Here is a 10,136-nt window from a genome sequence, read left to right as displayed (position 1 = left end):
TGGACAGGTCTGACACGGTTTCAAGAAGAAAGTTTTTTCCTAACCGTATGATAATATCGGCAAAAGAGCATCTTACTAGACTTGTACTATCGTTACAAAGTTGGACAGCTCTTCCTTCAATGACCCCAGGTGCCTAGTGCTGTGTTCTTAAAGGGTTTATCCCACCACATCAACTTATCACCTATCCACATGTCTGTTCGCTGGCACCCCCAATGATTAAGAGAACAGGGGTCCAGAGATCCCTGAATGAGCAGAGCAACAGTTGCACATGTGCGCTGCCGCTCGACTCATTCTCTATGGGCCCGCTGAAGATAGCCGAGTTGTTGTGGTGGGGTAATAAAAACTTATAATTTTCCCTGTGGTGGCACTACGAAAAAATGTAACACTTACTGACTGGTTTTCCTACATATTATAGCAGACCATATGGGGTCCCAGTAGGGGGACAATTTCTGATCAGTTTTTTTGTCAAGTAGGGATTGTCCAAAAATGTCTTTAAAGTGGAGGGGCAGTGGTTGTCTCAGACAGAAAATGCTATTAGAATAATATTTTTCTTAAAGGACACCCACCAAATCAACAGAATGAAAGGGCATGGTGCTCCATTGCAGTCCCACTTCAGTTTTATTAGGGCACAACTTTGGAGAGGGACTGCAGATTAAAGGCGTTTCCAGCCAGTAAAAATGAATGGCCTATCCGGAGGATAGGCCATCAATAGCTGATGGGTCAGCGTCAGACTCCCGGGACCCCTGCCGATCAGCTTAATTTCTACTTGCTCACTGTGAATCTTCGACACACATTTAGCGGCGATTCACAGGTATTGCAGCATTTTCTCCAATTCACTTCAATGGGATAAAAGGGCTGCAATACCTGTGAGTCGCCGCTAAATGTGTGTCGAAGATTCACACTGAGAAAGAAGAAATGAAGAGGAAGCAGAGTTCGTCCGAGTGCTGCACCCCCTTCAAAACAGCTGATCGGTAGGGGTCCTGGGATAGGCCATCAATTTTTACTGTCTGGAAAGCCCCTTTAACTACATTGTTTATGGGGAGCCTAAGGTGGTCTCAAATCCACTTCCTGTCTAAGGATGCTGTTCGATTCCCCCCCCCCCCATATGATCTAGACATTCAGATTGACTTCATTAAGCATAGAATAATGATAAACCACAAGTAACTAAGCCACCAGTGAGATAAAAATGAATATTAGGTTCCTGCCAAACAATAAATCCATGGCATTCCTTTATCAACAAAAAGGTGCCCTGCCCCAAGCCAAATGCAGCATAAAAAGTTACTAAGAAAAAAAAGTGTCAACAGGACGAGTTTAAAGGGGAGAAACCTAATAAGATTATAGAACAAGTCATGATGCTGCCCGGGGCATATATGCAAATTATAGGTTAAGAAAACAGACAAGAAATGTTCTGTATTCATAAAAAGCCACAAAGTGGATCTGCATAGCAACAGTGACATCCGAGGCTTATGAAGAAAAAAACGTGAATGTAAATAGTCATAAAAAAGGCGACATGTTATGGATTTACATGAGCAGAATCTTATTACCAAGTAAGCGTGGCAGCCAAGGGTACAACACAAGGAATCCAGACTATGCCCAGCACTGCCAATCATTACAAACAATGTCAAGCAGATGGAGGGAAGGCATCAACTTCTCACTGCAGATACATTTCTTTACAATTCTAGAAATTCACTAATAACGTTACTTATTGGAGGTTTGTCAGACAATCGCACATATTACCGACTAGATTACACGACTACAATGTCAGCATATAACAAATACAACAATAAATGAATGGATATAATATGAAATGTTTCCAGAAGGTAGAAAATGAGGACATCTAGAAGATATAATTGTGTATTCTTGCAGCTACCATGGAAATGAACGCATTAAGTGTGGGCAGACTAGGAACTAGTATAAAGCAATATTTTAGGCCAAGTTCAGATGTAGCGGATTTGCGGGGCGGAGAAAATACAGGTGGATGGGATTTTCAAAACTCCATCCACATGTAGTGGAAAAAAAAGTCATGCAATGGAGGGCATGCTGCAGATTTTCAAATCCAAAGCATGTCAATTCTGTGCCTTAGGCTGGGTTCACACGTGGAGCCAAAACCAGATGTGGATCATAAAGGGAGATCAAGTAGAAGGCCAATTTCTCGCGGCAATATTTTGGTTCAATATGTGGAAGCCAAAACCAGGAGTGGGTCGAAAACACGGGTGAGGTGCAAATCTTTCCATTCCACTTTTTCTGTGTGTAGGTTCCTCTCCTGGCTTTGGCTCACAAATATGGATACAAAATGTCATAACGGCCAGAAATAGTGTTATTCCTCGTGTACACGCGACCGCTTATTCTGAAACGTTCGGTACGCTTTACGCATGGAATTAAACTTTTCCATATCAGTTTTCTGCAATTTTGCAGTAAAATCCACACGTATAACGGCATATTAATATACGTAGATTGTACCTCTGCAGACGGGTAAGTTAGGTTCTGTTCACATCTGGTCAGAGCCTTCCATCGAGACTATGCGACTGTATGCCATATTAGTAGCATGCGTCACTTACCGAAATGTGAACAGAGCCTTACCCATACTTCAGCCACGTCCCAGTGGGGCTCACAATTTAATTTCCCTATCTCAGGCATTTACATGCGAAGTTTCATAAAGAGCTTGTACACTATAAAGTATCATTTAGTGTACTAGATCAGATTTGGATCCGCGACCCCAATGCTGCTAACCACCGAGACAGACACTCGACACTCACTCCTAACAAAAACGGTTTCCTTGTCCAATTTAAAAGAGAAGTTAAAGTAATCGATATTATTATTACTAGACAGAATATTACAAACTTAACACAAAGATATAACACTGCAGTATACGACAGTGCTACCCATGTCTGTGTCTGACCCTGCAACTGCAAGTAAAGGGAGCCGAACTGCAGTACCAGGCACAGCCACATGAGGGAATTGAATTTTTTGTTCTCGATTGCTTCTGGTTCCAAGAAGTTGATCCCCACTGATCTTACATTGAGTCTATTATCTCCTGAGGAGTTTGATGGTTGCTCCATACATGCCGCAGGATTGCTCTATAGGAACACCTTTCCATGCCTAGTAATGCTGCCATTAGTAGTCTCCCATAACAAAGTGCTTGTGCCCTTTTTAAAAACGGGTTTAAAAATTCACCTTTTTTTTGGTCAGTCACATTGGCTGTGGCCACGACTTGGGCCCAAATCTGACTAAAATTAGTCTGAGCCAACTACATGTTGATAGTCAGCTGAAGGCTAGGGCTATATCGTGACTTGAAAATTTCCGACGTGTGGGTTTTGTATGATAATCACAAGGTCACATTTTTTTTCCTGATAGGGAACAAAAGAAGGTTACTTGTGACTAGCCCTAGGCTGTATACTCAAGACAACTATAATAAAAAGCATAAGGTAGATATACATTATGAACATGTGGTTTTAGATTTGCCATTCAGCTTAGCAAAACAGGAGCTATGAATAGTATAGAAAGCAAAGGGTTACTGACGAATAGTTGTGGTTGGTTTATGAAACCCGTTTACCCACTCCTGCCTTCATATGTACTCAATAAAAAGGTCTTGCACATGGTGTGTCATTTGCTATTTTTGGATTCCAAGGTTAAAGTGGCTATCTACTTATATTAGCAATTTATGATAAAATCATAAGTAAGGCCAGGTTCACACACTGCAGACATGATGCGTTTTTACCCCAAAAATATTTTCTATATACTTTTACTTCTATTTGGCTAAAAAATAAAGAATTAAATCATTACAAAATACTAGGAATATTTTTTCTACACATCTGCTTTCCACATATGATTTGACATCTGCCAATGTCCCCTATGATGGCATAATTCTCACACCCAACATTCTCATCTTGATACTTAGGCTTCATGCACACTTCCGTTGCCTGTCGTACTGCCGCTAACGACGGTTCCGTGAAACACGGACCATACACGAATGTCTTCCGCGTGCAGTCTGTTGTTTCAACAGAATAAATAAAATGGGCGAGTCTGTTCCATCAAAAACGGACAGGAGTAGGACCTGTCATATTTTTGTCTGAACAGCCACGCGGTTCTGTTAAAACTAAGGTGTGCATGACCCCATAAAATGAATGTGCCAGTGAGTTAAAAAAAACAATAGCACCCGAAAATAACTCAAGTGGGCATGAGGCCTAAATGTAATATTAGACATAGGGAATCTGATTAAACACACATTTTTACTCCATTTATTTATATAGTATCGGTCATGAACTGTTCTCTATAAAGTAGAGCAATTATTAAAATACTAGCTGAAGTGGTGCCCCTGGCACAATTGCACCCACTAAACCGTCATATGCTGATGAACGTGTGTCTTTTAGATTAGTTGCCCAGATGGATCATGCATATAGAATTCAGAACAACTGCGTCTTGGCATGAGCTTTTCAAAACAAAAATGTGACATTTAACAAAATTTGTAAAAAAAAGTTATGAAAATTGCTATTATGCTAATTAATCGAATCCATAGACTCACAGCACGATGGAACATGACGCAGGTCACATGATCAGCCAAGCTTACTCCCATACATGCCTTCTGGAACACGTAAGTGAAGGGCACGCTCAGGAATTGTAGTTTTGGGTGCTTGCTGTTGGGACTGCCTATTTTCTTTACTCCGGTAAAAACTGCGCAAATTGTATTTTTTAATGGCACCACTTAAAAGGGAATCTGTCAGCAGTTTTGACCCCTCAAAACTGCTGACTGTGCTATATAGAGGTTGCATGACCGAGAAATCCAGGTTCATGTTAATGTCTCTGCACTGAGTGAAAGCTCTAGCAGTCTCTTTATTGGACACTAGGGCTGTCACTCAGAGCAGTGGGGAGGGACTAGGGAGCGGTCAGTGCAGAAAGCCCGAAGCACTGAACATGAAGGGGCTTCTCCTTAGAACTTGTGATCCCAGCGTGAGGGATATTAACCCCTTCAGGACCAAGCTCATTTTGGCTTCAGTACCAGCCCCATTTTTTCAAATCTGACATGTGTCACTTTATGTGGTAATAACTTGGGAATTCTTTTACCTATCCAAGCGATTCAGAGACTGTTGTCTCGTGAAATATTGAACTTTGTTAGTGAAAAAATTTGGGTCGATAAATTCAGTATTTGTGAAAAACACCAACATTTTAGAAAATGTACAAAAGTTATGATTTTTCTAAATTTAAATGTATATGCTTGTAAAACAGATCGTAATGCCACACAAAATAGTTACTAGTTAACATTTCCCATAGGTCTACTTTATGTTTGCATTGTCTTTTGAATGTACTTTTATTTTTCTAAGACGTTACAAGGCTTAGAACTTTAGCAGCAAATTCTCACATTTTCAAGAAAATTTCAAAAGTTTTTTTTTTCAGGGGCCAGTTCAGTTCTGAAGTGGCTTTGAGGGGCCCATATGTTTGAGGGGTGCAGTTTTTAAAATGGGATGTTTTTTAAAGTTTTCAAAGTATACAAAACAGCATTCAGAAAGTGTTTTAACCCTTCAGGCGTTTCACAGGAATTAAGGCAAAGTAGACGTGAAATGTACAAATAAATTTTTTTTTGCTGAAATTCATTTGTTACAGAAAAATGTGTTACACAGAGTTTTACCTGAGAAATGCAACTCAATATTTATTGCCCTGATTCTGCAGTTTTTAGAAATATCCCACGTGTGGCCCTAGTGCCCTAATGGACTGAAGCACAGGCCTCAAAAGCAAAGCAGCACCTACTGGATTTTGGGGCTCTTTTTTTTTTAGAATATATTTTGGGCACCATGTCAGGTTTGAAGAGGTCTTGTGGTGCCAAAATAGTGGAACACCCCAAGTGACCCCACTTGGAAAAGATACTCTTCAAGCAATGTATCTAGGGCTATAGTTAGCATTTTGACCCCACAGTTTTTTTGCTAAATTTATTTGAATTAGTCTGTAAAAATGAAAAATGTATTTATTTTCTGAAAAAAACAGAATTTTCATAAGGAATAAAAAGAAAAAGCACCCCAACATTCGTAAAGCAATTTCTCCCCTGTACGGCAATACCTTATACGTGGTCATAAACTGCTGTTTGGACACACACGGCAGGGCTTAGAATGGCAGAAGCGCTACTTGGCATGCAGACTTTGCTTGATTGGTTTTTAGGCGCCATGTTGCTTTTGCAGAGCTCCTGAGGTACCAGTACAGTAGAAAGCCCCGATATGTGACTCCATTTTGGAAACTACCCCTCTCAGGGCATTCATCTAGGGGTGTAGTGAGCATTTGGACCCTACAGGTGTTTCATAGATTTTATTAGAATTAGACCTTATTCACACGAATGTGTTAAATGTCCATGTGATAGCCGTTGAAACAACGGCTGTCACACGGACCTATGTAATTCAATGTGTTTCAACGGGCCGTGTGAAGGGTCCGTGAGAAAATAGGACATTTCTAGACTCTAGTCTGAGGGATGCGTGACATCGCGTCCTGCAGCGCAGAGCATGGATGCTCCTCGGACGTGAAAAACAGCAGTTTTTCACGTTTGAGATGCGCAACGGCAGTGTGAATAAGGCTTTAGGCAGTGAAAATGAAAAATTTATCTTTTTTCCAAAAATATGTAGATTTAGCTCCCATTTTTTTATTTTCACGAGAGTTAATAGGAGAAAAAACACCACACAATTTGTTACTCAATTTCTCCCGAATATTGCAATACCCCTTGTGTGGCCCTAACCTGCTAATAATAGAAGGAGCACCATTTGGCCTTTAGAGCGCAGAGTTTGCTGGATTGGTGTACGGGCGCCATGTCACATTTGCAGAGTACAGTAGAAACCTGAAAGTGATTTTCGCAGCATTGGCCCACAATTGCAGGGCTCTGGGTTCAAATAGTAAAACAAATCCCCAAGTAGTGACCTCTATTTTGGAAACTGCACCTCTCAAGGCATTTTTTAAGTAGTTTAGTGAGCATTTTGACTCCACAGGTTTTTGTTTAATGTATTGGAAATGAACGCCGATTTCCACTGATATGCCATTTTGGTGCCCAGTTTGTGGCACTGCATACAAATATCTCAAACTGTTAGGCTGGGTTCACACGACCTATTTTCAGACGTAAACGAGGCGTATTATGCCTCGTTTCACGTCTGAAAATAGGGCTACAATACGTCGGCAAACATCTGCCCATTCATTTGAATGGGTTTGCCGACGTACTGTGCAGACAACCTGTCACTTACGCGTCGTCGTTTGACAGCTGTCAAACGACGACGCGTAAAAATACAGCCTCGTCAAAAGAAGTGCAGGACACTTCTTTCAGACGTAATTTGAGCCGTACTTCATTGAACTCAATGAAGCACAGCTCAAAATTTACGGCTGTCAGAGAAGCCTCGCAAAATGCGAGGAGGAGGAATTACGGCTGAAACGAGGCAGCTGTTTTCTCCTGAAAACAGGCTGTCTTTTCAGCCGTAAAAGCCTGCTACCGTGTGCACATACCCTTAAGCGGGTTCTCCCGGGTATGGCAATGCCATATATGTTGACGTAAACTGCGGTTTGGGCACACTGTAGGGTTTAGAAGGAAGGGAGCGCCATTTGGCTTTCGACGTGCAGATTTTGCTCGGTAGTTTTGTTTGTAAACTGAAATGCCAGCAAAACCCCAATGAGGGGGCATATGTAATCTGTGCGAAGTACATCAGGGTATAATAAGAGGGTATAATAATGGGGTAAATAGATAATAATCCGCAGATGTGTGCCCGGTGTCGAACTGATAAATGGTGCCCAATCTTATACGCATTTGGAACACTGCACATTTTGCATCGCTATATTCTGAGAGCCAGAACTTTGTTTTTTCTCCACTGGAGCTGTGTGAGGGTTTATTTTTTGCGGGACAATCTGTAGTTTTCAATGGTACCATTTTGGGGTACATGCGATTTTTTTGATCACTTTTTATTAAATTTTTTTGCCAAGCGAGGTGACCAAAAACGAGCAATCCTGACAGTGTTTGTTTTTTTTACGCCATTCACCGTTCGCAATAAATGGCATTCACTGTTTTCTGTGGGTCGATACGATTACGGCGATACCATATGCATATAGTTTTTTTTTAATTTTACAGCGTTTGCACAATAAAATCACTTTCTTTTTTATATAATTTATTTTTTGTATCACCACATTCTGAGAGCCATACATTTTTTATTTTTACGTCCAAAAAGCTGTGGGAGGGCTTGGTATTTACGGGACGGGTTGTAGTTTTTATTGGCACAATTTTGGGGTACGTGCAACATTTTGATCACTTTTTATTCTGTTTTGGGAGGGGTGGTGACCAAAAAAAACAGCGATTCTGGAATTGTTTTTGGTTTTATTTTTTTCAATGTTCACCGCGCAGGAGGGGGGAGACGTGTTATTGTTTGGGTCGTTACTGATGCGGCGATACCAAATGTGTACTTTTTGTAATGTTTTCAGTTTTTTCCCATAATAAAAGGCTTATTATGGGAAAAAAGGCAGGGTTTGTTTTTTTACTTTTTGAAATTTTTATCAACTTTCTTTTAACTTTTTTTTTTTTGTCCCACTATGGGACTTGAAGGCATGATGCCCTGATCGCTATTCTAATACACTGCACTACTTACATAGTGCATGGTTTTAGATGTCAGTTATTTGTTGACAGCAAGCCTATTAGGGTATGTGCACACGGTGAGGGGCTTTTACGGCTGAAATGACAGACTGTTTCCAGGAGAAAACAGCTGCCTCGTTTCAGACGTAAATGCTCCTCCTCACATTTTGCGAGGCTTCTCTGACAGCCGTAAATTTTGAGCTGTGCTTCATTGAGTTCAATGAAGAACGGCTCAAATTACGTCTGAAAGAAGTATCCTGCACTTCTTTTGACGAGGCTGTATTTTTACGCGTCGTCGTTTGACAGCTGTCAAACGACGACGCGTAAATGACAGGTTGTCGTCGGCAAACCCATTCAAATGAATGGGCAGATGTTTGCCGACGTATTGTAGCCCTATTTTCAGACGTAAAACGAGGCATAAAAGTCGTGTGAACCCAGCCTTAGGCTTTGCCTGCGGGCGGGGTCTAATAGGCTTCCATACTAGGTATTGTTAGGCCTCAGGTTGCCATAGCAACAATAGGCAACAACGCGGTTGGCAATCGTTGCCATGGAAACCATCAGGTGCGATCTAAGGGGTTAATCAGCCGGATCGGAGGCTAGCTCTGGTCCTGGCCGTTACATCAGGATTTCAGCTTTAACCCCTTAACGCTCCAGGACATACTATTATGTCATGGTAAGTGCATCGTTCGCGCTCCATGACATAATAGTATGTCATGGAGTAAACACGGCGCCGTTCGCGCGGGGCGCGTTCATGAGCTGTGATAGCTGCTGTTTCCGACAGCAGACTATCACTGCTCAATGTGCCGGGACCGATCGCGGAGCTCCCCCGCCGATTAACCCCTCAGAAGCCGCGTTCAATAGCGATCGCGGCTTCTTAGGGGTTAATCCGCCATCGCCGGCCTGCTACACGATAGCGGCCGGCGATGGTGACTATGGCAACCGGACACCAAACAATGGCGTCCGGCTATGCCATAGACGGAAGCCTAGTGGGTCCTGACAACGTCAGGACCCACTATGCTTGCTGTCAGTGAGTAGCTGACAGTTCTAATACACTGCACTACGCATGTAGTGCAGTGTATTAGAATAGCGATCAGAGCCTCCTGCCCTCAAGTCCCCTAGTGGGACAAAGTAATAAAGTAAAAAAAAAGTCAAAAAAAGTTGTGTAAAAATAAGAAAATAAAAGTTTTAAAAGTATTAAAAGTAAAAATCCCCCTTTTTCCCTTATCAGTCATTTATTATTAATAAAAATATATAAACAAACAAATAAACTATACATAATTGGTATCGGCGCGTCCGTAACGGCCTGAACTACAAAATTATTTTGTTATTTATCCCGCACGGTGAACGCCGTAAAAGAAAATAATAATATACCGTACCAGAATCACAATTGTTTGGTCACTTCACCTCCCAAAAAATGGAATAAAAAGAGATCAAAAAGTCGCATGTACCGAAAAATGGTCCTGATCGAAACTACAGTTCGTTACGCAAAAAATAAGTCCTCGCACGGCTTTATTGATTGAAAAATAAAAACGTTCTGGCTCTTAGAATAAGGTAACACAAA

General features: G+C 41.4%; 1 protein-coding gene across 2 annotated transcripts in view; it reads right to left on the bottom strand.

Annotated features, from left to right (window-relative positions):
• The window catches only part of FOXO3 (forkhead box O3), a 127,884-nt gene that overhangs the window by 2,692 nt on the left and 115,056 nt on the right, over positions 1-10,136 (bottom strand). The window lies entirely within an intron of this gene.

This window comes from Rhinoderma darwinii, chromosome 4 (assembly GCF_050947455.1).
Source record: "Rhinoderma darwinii isolate aRhiDar2 chromosome 4, aRhiDar2.hap1, whole genome shotgun sequence".
NCBI classification, from domain to species: Eukaryota; Metazoa; Chordata; class Amphibia; order Anura; family Rhinodermatidae; genus Rhinoderma; species Rhinoderma darwinii.
The sequence above is the reverse complement of the archived record's forward strand: the minus strand, read 5'-3'. Positions and strand labels throughout refer to the sequence as shown.